Below are 15,712 nucleotides of genomic sequence, written 5' to 3'. Positions count from 1 at the left end.
AAAGAGAAAAAGAAACTTCTGAAAAAAATGTATTCATTTTTTTTTTAACTTGGCCCTAAATATTCTACATTAGCACTGGCTGCTTTATCTATTGCTACTTACTAAATACTTAAGATTGAAGATACCTGAATTTGCTTCTTTGAGTTTTTCCTGTAGTTCTTTGGCCAGTTGTCATGGGAGGCTAAAAGTAATTAACAATCTTTTCCCTAAACAACAAAGGAAACAGCTTCATTCCTGTGCATTCCCACTGATTCTAAAATCACATGTACTAGTATCAACTCATTTTTTTAGGGTATTGTGTTTAAGACTCAGGGCTCTTTTTTTTTTAAGGGACTAGAATAATTTTAATATGCAAGTAGAAGAAACTGATGAAAAATTTCACATGATTAAAGACTGTAAAATACTAAATATGAAACTTACAAATACACCAGATAGATTTGATTGATATTTATAGGACATTCCATCCAAAAAACAGCAGATTACACTTTCTTCTCAAGTGCACATGGAACATTCTCCAGGATAGATCACATCTTGGGTCACAAATCAAGCCTCAGTAAATTTAAGAAAATTGAAATCACATCAAGCATCTTTTCTGACCACAACGCTATGAGATTAGAAATGAATTACAGGGGAAAAAATGTAAAACACACAAACATATGGAGGCTAAACAATATGTTACTAAATAACCAAGAGATCACTGAAGAAATCAAAGAGGAAATCAAGAATACCTAGAGACAAATGACAATGAAAACACGACAATCCAAAACCTATGGAATGCAGCAAAAGCAGTTCTAAGAGGGAAGTTTATAGCTATACAAGCCTACCTCAAGAAACAAGAAAAATTTCAAATAAAAAATCTAACCTTACACCTGAAGGAACTAGAGAAAGAAGAACAGACAAAACCCAAAGTTAGCAGAAGGAAAGAAATCATAAAGATCAGAGAAGAAATAAGTGAAATAGAAACAAAGAAAACAATAGCAAAGATCAATAAAACTAAAAGCTGGTTCTTTGAGAAGATAAACAAAATTGATAAACCGTTAGCCAGACTCATCAAGAAAAAAAGGGAGAAGACAGAAATCAATAGAATTAGAAATGAAAAAGGAGAAGTAACAACTGACACTGCTGAAATACAAAGGATCATGAGAGATTACTACAAGCAACTCTATGCCAATAAAACGGACAACCTGGAAGAAATGGACAAATTCTTAGAAAGGTATAACCTTCCAAGACTGAGCCAGGAAGAAATAGAAAATATGAACAGACCAATCACAAGTAATGAAATTGAAACTGTGATTAAAAATCTTCCAACAAACAAAAGCCCAGGACCAGATGGCTTCTAAATGTTTGATGGAATTTGTTGAATTCCATCAAACATTTAGAGATGAGCTAACACCCATCCTTCTTAACTTCTTCCAAAAAATTGCGGAGGAAGGAACACTCCCAAACTCATTCTATGAGGCCACCATCACCCTGATACCAAAACCACACAAAGATACTACAAAAAAAGAAAATTACAGACCAATATCACTGATGAATATAGATGCAAAAATCCTCAACAAAATACTAGCAAACAGAATCCAACAACACGTTAAAAGGATCATACACAAAGAAACAAAAAAAGAAAGAAACTTACCAGTAATTGCATGCATTAGAACTGATAAAAACTTCCCATCTAAGGGTGCATACTGCAGCCACCCCTTCTTTCAGGTAAATTTCTGGCCATCTAAGAACTATTGGAAAGATGGCTTTTTGTTGGTATCCAGTAACTCATCTCTGTATTATTGAAATAAAATATCCTATGAAACACATGAAGCCTGTGAAATGGATATAATCCTCTTTTCTGCTCCTAATCAGGTTTGTGATGTTAGACCAATTATCCTTTAAGTTTTTGTTTTCTCACCTTTAAAATAGGAAAATACTGCCTACTTCATAGGTCAGTAGTTAAGATGAAGCATGACAGTACAAGTCCAGATCTAGGCATACTTCCTGGCATATTTGTCCAGAAGAGGAGCTATCTATTATATTTAGTTATTACTGATATTGTCATTGTTTTTGCTTATCCCCTCATGGACCCTCAGTATAAAAAGCTAAGTGCATTTACTATGAAGCAAATGCAGCTTCATTATTAAATGTTTTAATATTTGTACTGAATATTTATCTAGGCCTCGTGGGTTGAATTGCACTTTTGAATTGGTAGTTTGGTATGACACATACACACTGCTAAAAATAAATAAATTAATTAATAGGAAAAATTTTAAGTTTATCCTCTTACAGTCTATTGTTATAATCATTATGCTAAACTGTTTATATTAAAAAGACATTCTCATCAAAAATGTATAAACTTTATCTCAGACCCTAGGGTTGTCCATGCTCTAATTCTTCCATTATCAGCTTTAAAAAGTAACTTAGATTATATACTACACACTTGATTTTAATTTGTCCTTCTGCCTTGCTTTTTTTTTTTTTTTTTTTTTTTTTTTTTGTGGTACGCGGGCCTCTCACTGTCGTGGCCTCTCCCATTGCGGAGCACAGGCTCCGGACGTGCAGGCTCAGCGCCCATGGCTCACGGGCCCAGCCGTTTTGCGGCATGTGGGATCTTCCCGGACCAGGGCACGAACCCGTGTCCCCTGCATCGGCAGGCGGACTCTCAACCACTGCGCCACCAGGGAAGCCCTGCCTTGCATTTTTAAAATATATTTTAGGTGGTTGATTATGTATGCCCTTTGAACCTGACTGCTACATGCTACACCTCAGAATCAGGAACTGTTATCATAGCAGAGCTCATCAAAAATGCCAGACATATGGTAGGGTTTTGATACATGAGGCTACACTGAGTGACGTAAATAATTAAGAGACTTGTAAAAGGGATAAAAACCAGCATTTCTTTAGCTTACTTTCCTCTTCCTCTGTTCTCCGGAGCACACTCATTGACCAGTTTCTGGGCCCTGCCTCTGTCCTCCAAGCAAGTGCCCACACCGGCTGTTGCTAGGCAAAGGCAAAAGACGATCAAGGCTCCCCAAGGCCTCAGCCCAGGCCCCTCCCGGGGACCAAACATTTCAGCACCTGCCACTGGATAATGGATGAAGCAAATGCCTGTTCAGGACTTGTCAGCCTGGCTGACGGAACTATGACAGGTCATTAGGCATTTAATTTAACACTAGGATTTTAGAGCTTAGAATTCAATCCCCATGAGTTTCTTTACAGCTAATTAATGACATGCAACCAGTTTTCCTAATTCATATCTGAAAATGATTGTTTCTGTTTCTTCCACAATTAAATATGAAATTGTATATGTCCACAACATGGTAAAACTTCAGCCTTTTAAACTGCACTGATTAGAGTGTGATAAATGTACATCTTCCAAAACATAAAATAGCAATTTTTAACTTTAAGTTAGATATAAAACATAGCTTGTATTTGATACTGCTTTGATAAATTCAAAAAGGAAATGATTCAGGAATTTATTTTTAAAGAGGTATATTCTTCTGTTCACCTAATAAAAATGCGTTGCATCAGCAGGATAAACAACTCTTTCCAATGTAGCCTTCATTTGCCGCAGACATAAACTAAAAACATTAGGTTAGTTTGGGATTGACATGTATACACTACTATATTTAAAATAGATAACCAACAAGGACCTAGTGTATAGCAAAGGGAACTCTGCTCAATACTCCGTAATAACCTAATGGGAAAAGAATTTGAAAAGAATAGATGTATGTATATGTATAACTGAATCACTTTGCTATACACCTGAAACTAGCACAACATTGTAAATCAACTATAGTCCAATGTAATATAAAATTTTTTTAAAACATTAGGTTAATGATAGTATGTTTGAAAAATTTCATGGTGAATTAGAAACCTTCTCTTGGTCCTCCAGTGAATTATTTTTTGTATAAAACTGGTGCTTCTGACTCCATGATGATTGACAAACAAGGGTAGCAATATCAGCTCTTTTTCATTATTCAGATCTGATCATTTCATTTGTGAGTGATGAAGAACAATTTCTTTTGCTCCTTTTGCAAAAAATTCACATTTTGGGGGGCCATGCATCTTGCAGGATCTTAGTTCCAAGACCAGGGATCGAACCCGTGCCCCCTGCGGAGTCCTAACCACTGGACCTCCAGGGGATTTCCCCAAATTAACATTTAAATTTGAGGGTTATTTTCATTTAAGTCATTATTTAATGTTTCATATCTTCTCTGTCACTCATCATGAAACAAAATTAAGAGTCACCACTTTTTGAAATTATGGATTTAACAGCTTATCCCAACCCACATATTTCCTGGAAAATACAAAAACCCAATAGGTTGTCTTTTAGGACTTTATGGAACAGAAACATAATTGTTCTCAACAAAACCTAATGGTTTGAGATACAATATAAAGTATTGCTCAAGATCCCTTATAAATCATGGGAAGAAGAGGGAGCTTTTAAACTTCTCTTACCCTCATTGTTCTTCGACCATATGAGGCATATTCACATTTTTTCTCAATAAAGGTTAGTTGTTTTTTGTCTCAATTCTTGAAAACAGAAACATAAAGTAAAACCCTCTAGGATGTATGATGCCTGTGCTATAATTTGGTGATTCATGATTCTGAAGCTGAATTCAAAAGCTGTGTGTTTACAGATTGCTTCTAGGTAATATAGAACTGGGAAAGCAATCCCATGAGGTCATATTTTTATTCTTTGGGTCACACTCTGTTCCCTTTTCCCCTTCAGCTTTAGGGAGTACTCAGTGGCATGCCCTCTGCTGCCACAGAAAAATACGAAGATACTAAGACCTGTTTCCTTTATGGTTTTTACCTTCATCTGCCCCGTTGCAAGCTCCCTGCATGTTGTAAGAAGGCCTGCTTTTCCTCATTCCAAAACACGACTTCAGTTTTAAATGTGGGGCACCATTGCTGTTTTTCTCCATGGCATTCTCTGGGCTCAGTGATTTTCCCCAGGTGGCTCTGAAACATGCAGCCCAGAACAACTTTTCGTCCTTTGCCACATTCTCCTCTAATATCAGGGCATGGGGGGAGCTGGAAATCTTGTTGGCCGCTGCTATGAAGTAAACATATGAGGAACCTAGTGGATGGGCTTAGGGAGCTCTGGCCAAGAGCTGCTCTTTGTCTCTCCAAGTGCAAGTCCACATGTGCTTGCAGGGTGTCCGTTCTACGCCAGAGACAGAGGACAGAAAAATGAGAAATCAGCAAGCCCTAGGCCAGGTTTGGATTTCTTCCAGAAGTGTCCTAGAGTCTAGAATTTTATTCTTGCTTAGGTAATACAATGAAGTTCGTGTGTGTGCATGTGTGTGTGTGTGTGTACTGCAGTACTTAATCAAGCAGAAAATGCTGACTATAAGCTAAAAATTCCTTTGTAGCTAGATTGCACTAACGTTTTACATGCTACCTCCCTTATTTACGATGTTTTCCTCATTTTCTTTCCTCCTTCCCTCCCTGTCCTCCTTCCTTATTAGCCCCTTAACTCACTTATTTAAGAGAGCCTTTAGGGCTTCCCTGGTGGCGCAGTGGTTGAGAGTCCGCCTGCCGATGCAGGGGACACGGGTTCGTGCCCCGGTCCGGGAAGATCCCACATGCCGCGGAGTGGCTGGGCCCGTGAGCCATGGCCGCTGAGCCTGTGCGTCCGGAGCCTGTGCTCCGCAACGGGAGAGACCACAGCAGTGAGAGGCCCGCGTACCACACACACAAAAAAAAGAGCCCTTACTATTTGCTACTTGCTGGTGATGCTGAAATCAAAGACAAATGCCTTACCGTCAAACAACTACCAGATTATTAGGGATGGAAGAAAAGTCAACACAACTGTCATAGTGCGGGTTACAGAGGCTGTGGCAGAGCTGCCTTCCTGGAGCCCAGGAAAATGCCTCCTAATTTGGTCTGAAGGTTTTAGGGGAGACTTCCTGAAGAAAAAGTGGCTTAATTGAGTTTCCATGGAAAACCAGGAGTCATCCAGGCAGAGAAGTTACAAAAAGTCATTACGGGAAGAAACACCATGTACAGATGCAGGGAGGCAAAAAACAGGATGGAGAATGGAGAATCCCTTCATTATTATTTTTTTAAATTAAGGTCCATCTGATTCATTTTTAAAAATTGGAGTATAGTTGATTTATAATGTTGTGTTAGTTTCAGGGGTACAGCAAAGTGATTCTGTTATACATATATATTCTTTTATATATGTATTCTTTATATATGCTTTTTCAGATTCTTTTCCATTATAGGTTATTACAGGATATTAAATATAGTTTCCTGTGCTATACGGTAGGTTCTTATTGTTTATTTTATATATAGTAGTGTGAATCTGCTAATCCCAGACTCCTGATTTATACCTTCCCCCTTCCCCTTCAGTAACCATAAATTTGATTTTTATGTCTGTGGGTCTGTTTCTATTTTGTAAATAAGTTCATTTGTGTCACGTTTTTTGGTTCCACACTAAGTGATATCACGTGATATTTGTCTGTCTCGGTCTGACTTACTTCAGTCAGTATGATCATCGCTAGGTCCATCCATGTTGCTGCAAATGGCATGATTTCATTCTTTTTTATGGCTGAGTAGTATTCCATTGTATATATGTACCACATCTTCTTATCCATTCCTCTGTCAATGGACATTTAGGTTGCTTCCATGTCCTGGCTATTGTAAATACTGCTGCTATGCACATTGGGGTGCATGTGTCTTTTCAAACTATAGTTTTGTCTGATATATGCTCAGGAGTGTGACTGCTGGGTCGTATGGTAGCTCTATTTTTAGTTTTTTGAGGAACCTCCGTACTGTTCCCCATAGTGGCTGCACCAGTTTGCATTCCCACCAACAGTGCAAGAGGGTTCCCTTATTTCCACACCCTCTCCAGCATTTATTGTTTGTAAACTTTTTAATGATGGCCATTCTGACTGGTGTGAGGTGATACCTCATTATAGTTTTGATTTGCATTTCTCCAATAATTAGTGATGTTGAGCATCTTTTCATGTGCCTCTTGGTCATCTGTGTGTCTTCTTTGGAGAAATATCTGTTTAGGTCTTCTGCCCATTTTTGATTGGGTTGTTTTTTTGTTTGTTTTTTTTTGACATTGACCTGTTATGAGCTGTTTGTATATTTTGGAAATAAGCCCTTGTCGGTCACACTGTTTGGAAATATTTTCTCCCATTCTGTAGATTGTCTTTTTGTTTTGTTTATGGTTTCCTTTGCTGTACAAAAGCTTTTAAGTTTAATGAGATCCCATTTGTTTATTTTTGCTTTTATTTCCATTACTCTAGGAGATGCATCCAAAAAAATATTGCTGTGATTTATGGCAAAGAGTGTTCTGCCTATGTTTTCCTCTAGGAGCTGTAAAGAATCCCTTCATTCTTTCTGCCCTCATTCCCACCCTGTGGCCCCTGCTTTGGCCTTTCACTCTGCCTGGCACTCATGGATGGCTTCTGTATCAGGTCTCAGTTCATATTATCACCTTCCCAGCAAACACCCAGAATACCCACCTAATCACTGTCCTCTTCCTTCACCCTTTATTCCCAGGCATTCCCTTTACATCACAATGTTGTTACAATGGCCTTTATCACAGCCCAAAAAGATTCTGTTTGTGTGTTTAATTGTTTTTATCTGTCTTTCTTCACCTATATCTGTTATCTTGTCTGACTTCATTATCAGTGAAAGTCTAGTGCTTGGAATAGTGCTTAGGACATAGGAGTGCTAAATAAATGATCATAAATTAGAGGAGTGGCAGGAGCTGAGATTAGAGAAAATGACAAAGAATAGGTTGTAAAGGGATCAGCAATCCTAAGGCTCATGGCTTTCCTAAAATCTGTGAAATTTAATCATGGTTTAAATACATAAATCCATATAATCTTTATTATTTTCTCAAACTGCTGTTTCCCAGAGATGAACTCATTATCTTCCCCTTTAAGCCTGGCTTTCTTCTGTTGTCTCTGTTCAAGTATAAGGCCTTCCCAGTTACTTATGCTAGAAATCTGAGACTCATCCTTGATTATTTTATATGCATCACCTCCCAAAGTTTGATGTGGTAGATTAAAGATGGCTTCAATTGAGAGATGCCATCTAATTACCCTTCTCCTCGATCAGAGCCTGCCTTGGCTACCTGCCTGAACCAATAGAATGCAAGAGAAGTGACTTTCTGTAACATCCAAGGCTTGGTTGTAAGAAGTCTTGCAGCTTCCACTTACGCTGTCTGGCAGCGCTGAAGTGCCGTGTGAGAAGTCTGACTGTCCTAAAAAGGCCATCACACCGGAGAGGCCGTGGGTACACACTCTTGCTGATTGTCGCACCTGAGCCCAGCCTTCCAACCCTTCACTCCAGTGACAAGACTTACAAGAGAAGTGAACTTGGACCTCTTTACACTCCCACACCAGACCATCCTCTAGCTGGATACTGCTGAGTAACTTCTATTGATGCCATGTGAAACAGAAGAATCAACCAGCTGAGTCCTGCCCAAATTCCTGTTCCACTGTTATGGACTGAATGTTGTGTCCCCCTAAAATTCATCTGTTGACACCTAACCCCCAATATGATGATATTTGGAAGTGGGGCGTTTGGCAGGTGATTAGGTCAAGGGGATGGAGCCCTCATGAAAAGGATCAGTGCCCTTATACAAGAGACCCCAGAGACATCTCTAATCCTCTTACTACCATGTGAGGACACAGCAAGAAGACAGGCCCTCACCAGACACCAAATCTGTAGCATCTTGATCTTAGACTTTCTGGCCTCCAGAACTGTGAGAAGTAAATGTTTCTTGTTTAAGCCACCAGTCTATAGTACTTTGTTAGAACAGCCTGAACTGACTAAGGCATGCACAAAATTGTGAAATATTGAATATACATTGTTGTTTTGAACCAGTAAGTTTTGGAGCGTAGATCATTGAGGTTCTTGTAAACCACCAGAGCCTGCCCATCTTATTGCCCATTATATTCCCTACTATTTCCCAAATTATTTCCTCCCTTCCAGCCTTACTCCTCCTGCCCTCTTTAATGAAGTCTTAGACTAGTGTGTCTCACCCAGTTTCCCTGCATCCTTGGCTCCAATCTCATTCCATCCAAAATCACACCACACTTCAGAATTTTTAATATGTAAACATTCCCCACAGTAAAATTTTTAATTTTTTAAGTATATTCATATTGTGGTATAACCATCACCATCATCCATCTCCAAAGCTTTTTCACCTTCCCAAACTGAAACTCTTACCCATTAAGCAGTAAGTCCACATTCACCCCTCTCCCCTGCACCTGGCAACAACCATCTGCTTTCTGTCTCTATGAGTTTGACTAATCTAGATTCCTTATATAAGTGGAATCATATACTCTCTGTCCTTTTGTGTCTGGCTTATTTCACTTGCATAGTATTTTCAAGTTTACCCATGTTGTGCACGTATCAAAATTTCATCCCTGCATGTATTTCACTGTATGTGTATATACACTGTATATACATTGTATGAATAATATTTCACTGTATGTATATACCACATTCTGTTTATCTATTAATCTATTGATGGACATTTGGGCAGTTTCCACCTCTTGGCTACTGTGAATAATGCTGCTTTATTATGTTATTTTAAAACTGTAACCTGGTTTTCTATCCCTTACTTTGTAGATCCCATAAAGTAAAACCCAGTCTCCTCAACAGGATAGATGATATCTGGGTGCTGACTTCCTGCCCAGACTCATCTCTCACCCCTTCCTGACTTTTGCTTTATGCTCAGCAATTCCAGATTGCTATTATTTCCTCTCCTGTGCTGTGATCTGTGAACGTTACCTCTGTAAACTTTCTTGTTATTTTATTACCTTGAAATACAACCATTACCTCTGGCTAGATCCTACTCCCTGTTCAAAATGTTAAGCCTCGGCTTCAGAAAGGTCCCACATTTGCTCTCTCAGGCTGGGTTTGCACTCCCTCTTCTATGTCTGGAGCATGCACATTTACTTTATAATTTCCTTTTTACATTTCTTTCCCCTTCATAAGACTGTGAGCTCCTGAAGCCAAGAACTGTGCTTTTATTTTTGCTACAGTCAGCATCTGTGATGGCGCCGGCATGTGGTATATGAGCTCAACGAATGTTTTTTTCTGCCAGTCGATGCATTTTTATAACACCTTGTTAGTAGTCCTTCTAAAGGATTTTGTGTGGCACAATAACTTGATCATTGGTGAGAAGAAAGTAACAAAGCTTTGTGTGTAATTTCTGTTGATTGCCCCCCTATGTTAATGACACTGGTAAATTCTACAAGGAGAGACAAAACCAGTAGACAGCTCCCTTGGGAGTGGGGAAGGGGAGATACTACTTAAATAATATTTAGGCAAACATACCAAAAATACAATTGTTTTGTATGAGTTTGCTTTGAATTGTTTTAAGTAAAGAATGAATTTTTAATAAAATAAAATGCTTTTAATAATATTGATAAATTTCCATCTTTATTCCTTATACAGATTGACTTTTATCTGTTCAAACAAGCATTGTTGAAAATATTACACACACAGCATTGATCGTGTGATTACAGTTTAGGTGCCAGGAAGCTGTAACAGCTATTAACATATAACTGAGATATTGTTGTATTGAACCTTTTTATTTTTTGTCCTTCCTGTGTACCTTCTCATGTTTTTCCATTCTGTTTCTGTTTACTGTTTTATCATTTCTTCATGGACCACCAGTTGCTAATACAACTCTGGCTGGGTCTTTGGCTCCAGAGGCAGAGTTTTGAGTTTTGCAGCTTTTTTCTGTTAAGGAAAAATAATCAATATCCCAGGACACATCAGCAGCCTTGGCTTTGAGATAAGGCCAGTAATCTAGCTTCTGTGTGGTGACTGTGTGTCTTGGGTGTCTGAAAATCTTGGCAACCCATTTCGGAAAGGGCAATGAGTGAATATGCAAGAAAGTCTGTTATCCAAGGATACTGGAGAATGGAGAGATATAAAAATAATGCTAATAACATTCCATATAGTTGAATTTTAAGTGGCAACATTTTTTTTGTTTAAAATATCATCAGTTCATATGAGAATCATTGGCTGAAAATGTACAATGTTATGTATTATCTCTTTTTTAAACAAAATTCACAGAACATAAACTTTTCTTTATAATTCAGAGCTTTGGAATGAACCTCAGTTACTGTACTCTATGATCTAGCTGTAAGTTTAGGATTTTTAAAAATGCTGATATGAATAGCTATTTAGGCCTATATAAAAGTATAGCAGAAATCTGCCCTTTACATAGTTTTGCAATCTCTCTCCTCAGGATGAGACTTCCAGCTATCAGTTCTGGAGAGTGTTGATTCAGCTGCCTTTTTATATTTATTTATTTTAATCAGTTTCATACTAAGCAACCCAATAACCACTCCAGGTAGAAAGAAGTGTTGGAAAACATAGTCATAACTGTCTCAGGGCTTGAGGACGCCTCCATAAATATGATGCGTAAGATTGAATGCCTTAATACTGTGACATTATTCAACTTCTTTGAGAAGGAGAAAATAACAGCCTTATTGCTCAGCTTGTCAAGCCCAAAGCCAAGAACAGAACCCGCTTTCTCTCTACCAGGAATGGCTTGTATCTGGAATCCTCTTTCCTCCTAAGATCCGTGGTAGATACTTGCATTGTGTTTTAGTGGCTGCTTTAAGAATCGCAATATATACCTTTATTAGTTTTCTCTTGCTGCTTGTATAGTAGCTCAAAACACCACAGATGTCTATGTACAGTTCTATATGTCAAATCTGACACAGGTCTCATGGGCTAATACTGAGTATTGGCAAGCCTCATTCATTCTGGAAGCTCCAGTTGAGACTCAGTTTCCTTGCCGTTTCCAGCTTCTAGAGGCTTTCCACATTCCGTGGCTCATGACCGTCTTTTTCTATCTCTAAGATCAGCAATAGCAAAAGGTTTAGTCCTCCCCATGAGCATCACTCTGGCCTCCTCTTCTACCCCCACTTTTCATCTTTTAAAGACCCTCTGACTACATTGGGCCCCCCTGGATAATCCCGGATAATTTCCCAATTTTAAGGTTAGCTGATTAGCGATCTTAATAACCATCGTCCTTGCCGTGGAACATAACATATTTACAAGTTCTGGGACTGAGGATGTGGACATCTTTGGGGGGCCATTCTTACGTCTACTACAATGCCTTTAATTTTTCACCATCTGTTTAGAGTTCATATTGTATAATTTCATGTAAAATGTAGAAGCTTTGCCCCAGAACAGGCTCATTTACCCCATACAACTGACCTTGATGCTCTAGTTACATAAAGATTCCATACATTACAAACCTCACAAGACAGTGTTTTAATTTTTGCCTTAAATATTGGCATGTACATTGTTTAAATCATCAGAAAAAAATTTGTTTTTTTATCTATTTGCCTTTTATGTTTTTCATTCCTTCCTGACGATCTGAGTTTTCCTGTGGAATCATTTCCTTTCAACCAGAAGCATATTTACCAACTGATATTCCTGGTTTTCTTTTATGTGAAAATGTCTTTGTTTCTCCTTCATCCTTGAAGAAGGTTTTTGCCAATTATAGACTTCTGCATTGACAGTTTTTGCCTTTCTCTTTCAGGCTTTTTATTGGCCTCCATAATTTCTGATGAAAAGGCAGCAATAATTTTAATTGCTGTTTCCCTCTATGTAATGTGCCTTTGTTTTCAGGCAACTTTTAAGATTGCCTTATTATTCTTTACTTTTTAGAAATTTGAATATCATGTACCCTAGCATGGTTTTCTCCATTTTTATCCTGTTTGAGGTTTTCTGAGCTTCTTAAATCTGTAAATTGATTTCCTTCACCAATTTGGGGAAAATGTAGGCTGTTATCTTCAAATATCCTTTTGCTGACTCATCCTCTTTCTCTTATTCTTCTGAGGCTTCAATGATACCTTTTGATATTGTTCCACAGATTCTTGAGGTTGTATTCATTCCTTTCATTTTTTTTCTTTTTCTTTCTTCAGATGGGATCATTTCTATTGATTTTTCATCACATTGACTTACTCTTTCCTCTGTCATCTCCATTTTACTGTAATGTCCATTCAGTAATATTTTTAAATTTTAGATATTTTATTTTTCAGCTCTAGGCTTTCCACTTGGCTTTTATATAGTTTCTCTTTCTCTGCTGAGATTTATGTTTTTATTTATTTTGACCATATATTTCTTTGCCTTCTGGAGCAGATTAACAATAGGTGCTCTAAAGTCCTTGTCTGCTAGTTTGCCATGTGAATTATCCAGGGGTCAGCCTTCACTGATGGTCTTTTCTCTTGAGAATGGGTCACATTTCCTTGGTTCTTTTTATATGGAGAAATCTTGCACTGTATCCTGGATATTGTGAAAGTTGTATTGTGAAGACTCTAGATTCTGTTATGATCATTTAACTGTTTTTTTTTTAATTTAGAAACCAATTTCCTTAAATCTTACGTCAGTTCTTCGTCCAGCCACTTTAGTGAGGCAGTCTGCAGTCTGCCCTACACATGCATAGTTCAGGGTTCTACACAGAATTTAGGAATCCTAATCCCTGGTTCTCTCCTTTCTGGAATTTGCTCTTCAATTTCCATCAGCTCTGGTTGCCCTAGACACTCTCATCTATTTCTTCAGGCTAGAATAATTCAGATTTGTTCAAAGTCTTTGCCACTCCATATTATACCACAGTGGTGATAAATATATGATAGATAGATGATAGATAGATAGATAATAGACAGATAGACCCACTTCACTTTCCTGGTCCTTTCTTCCAAGTTTTGACTCTTCCAGAATCTGTCTGTATTTTTTTTTCCATTTTTCAGAACTGTAGGCTAGTTTTTCATGGTATTTTATGAAAGTTATAGTTCATTTTCAAGAGGGTTGGTCTATGTATTAGTCTGCTAGGGCTGCCATAACAATGTACTACAGACGGTAAAAACAACTTCATTTTCTCACAAACTCTGGAGGCTAGAAGTCTGAGATCAAACTGTCAACAAAACTGGGGTGTTTTTGAGACCTCTCTCCTTGGCTTGTAGATGACTGTCTTCTCTCTCTGTCTTCACATGGTCTCCCCTCTTACCTCATTTAACTTTATTACTTCTTTGAAAACACTATCTCCAAACAGTCATATTTTGAGTTACTGCAGTTTAGGATTTTAACATATGAATCTTAAGCATCTTGAACACAGGTTAGCTCACAACAGTATATAAGGAAAATTTTCAGCCATACCAGAACTTAAACTTACCCATGGCTATTAGGGATATTGGACAAGATACATGTTTCCTCTGAATTCTAATTTAGTCTCAGACTCCTGCTCAGTATATGTTCCAGGCCCCCATTACTAATAAACTTGTGTTGGCATGCAAGATAAAATATATTTTCCATCCCTGTTCCAACATACTCACAACATCTACAATGTCAACTAGAATGTTAATTTCTAAAATTAAGTCTTTATTGCTACCTAAATGCAACCTATACTAACTCATAAATATCAATATAACAAACATGAGTGTTTTCTCTCCATTATGCCTCATGTCCAATAACCAACTTTTGTTGAATTTTTCTTCATAATATCTCTCGGATCTGTCCCTGCCTCTGAACTGAAGCATCAGACATGGAATTTCATTGCTCACTGTTCTCTATCTAAAACTTTCCAGTGGCTCTCCATTTTCACTCTGAATATAGCCAAAATCTTTACAGTGCTCTCTGAGTTTGAAAACCAAGTTCTTACTATTTTATTAACTATATCACATACTTCTGTATTATGTGTCATTTGTTTTGTTTGTTTTGTTGCCTATTTCCTCTGACAGAACGGAAACTACACCAAGACCGTTTTTCATTTGTGTTCATTGCAAAATCTTAGAGTTTAGAATACAACCTAGATTCTGATAGATGGCTAAACATATTTGTTGAATTAATCTGAATGAATGTATTATTTGCTTTCCCATTATTCTTTCTCTTATTGCAATGATGTTATTGGAAAACAATAACTCAGAAAAAAGAATACCAACAAAATACAAGATGTTAACCATATTTTTTAAGACAACTGATCATATGTTTAGAAACCCTTTCTTTAAGCCTTTGTGAGTTTTTATATTAGTGACACTGCTTTATATTTCATTATGATGTGAAACATCTTAAATCTGAACTATTTTACCATCTTTTAACATAATAGTAATGAACCAATAGTATTTAAAGTAAATATTTAAATACTTTGTAAAACAGAAGTAGTACTCTGTTCTAAAACTATTTTCTGACACTTTCATCTATTAGCTGTTCAGTTTTTGTGAAAGACTCCAGTATAAACTGTCTTAAATCTCTAAATTATGGTAATTCACTGATGAGGACGAAATTCTATTAACAATTTTGAAAATTGTTCTGGAACCTATGTCTCTCTCTTATAGCTCCCTGAAAAACATGGTGAATATGAAATATTGTCATAGAAATAAGCTTTTATCTACTGAGCAGCCTAGTTCTGATTTTTTCCCACCTATATGTATTATTTTACCATTACCATACATCACCATGTCAGAGTTAAAGTGTACATCTGTGTATAAACATAAATTCTGTCTATTCAGTCTATATTTTACCATTCTCTCTTACTGTAGTCTTCTATATGAACCTAAAAATAATTTTTAAAAACCCCCACAAAACTTAGATGTACCCAAGAGAAACAGCTATGAGGAAAATAAACTCACAGAGGACAATTTAAAAATAATTTTTTTCCAGCTTCCTAGTTTAAAAATAGCATGCTTGTTGAGATGTGTAACAATTAAAAATAGCTCTTAAG

The 15,712-nt window shown here is 37.3% G+C and overlaps 1 protein-coding gene across 1 annotated transcript in view; it reads left to right on the top strand.

Moving 5' to 3' along the window:
* TRPC4 (transient receptor potential cation channel subfamily C member 4) overlaps window positions 1-15,712 on the top strand; it is a 118,258-nt gene that overhangs the window by 31,904 nt on the left and 70,642 nt on the right. The gene's annotated exons all lie outside the window — the stretch shown is intronic.

Source organism: Lagenorhynchus albirostris, chromosome 18 (genome assembly GCF_949774975.1).
Source record: "Lagenorhynchus albirostris chromosome 18, mLagAlb1.1, whole genome shotgun sequence".
NCBI classification, from domain to species: Eukaryota; Metazoa; Chordata; class Mammalia; order Artiodactyla; family Delphinidae; genus Lagenorhynchus; species Lagenorhynchus albirostris.
This window is presented reverse-complemented; position numbering and strand designations above follow the sequence as displayed.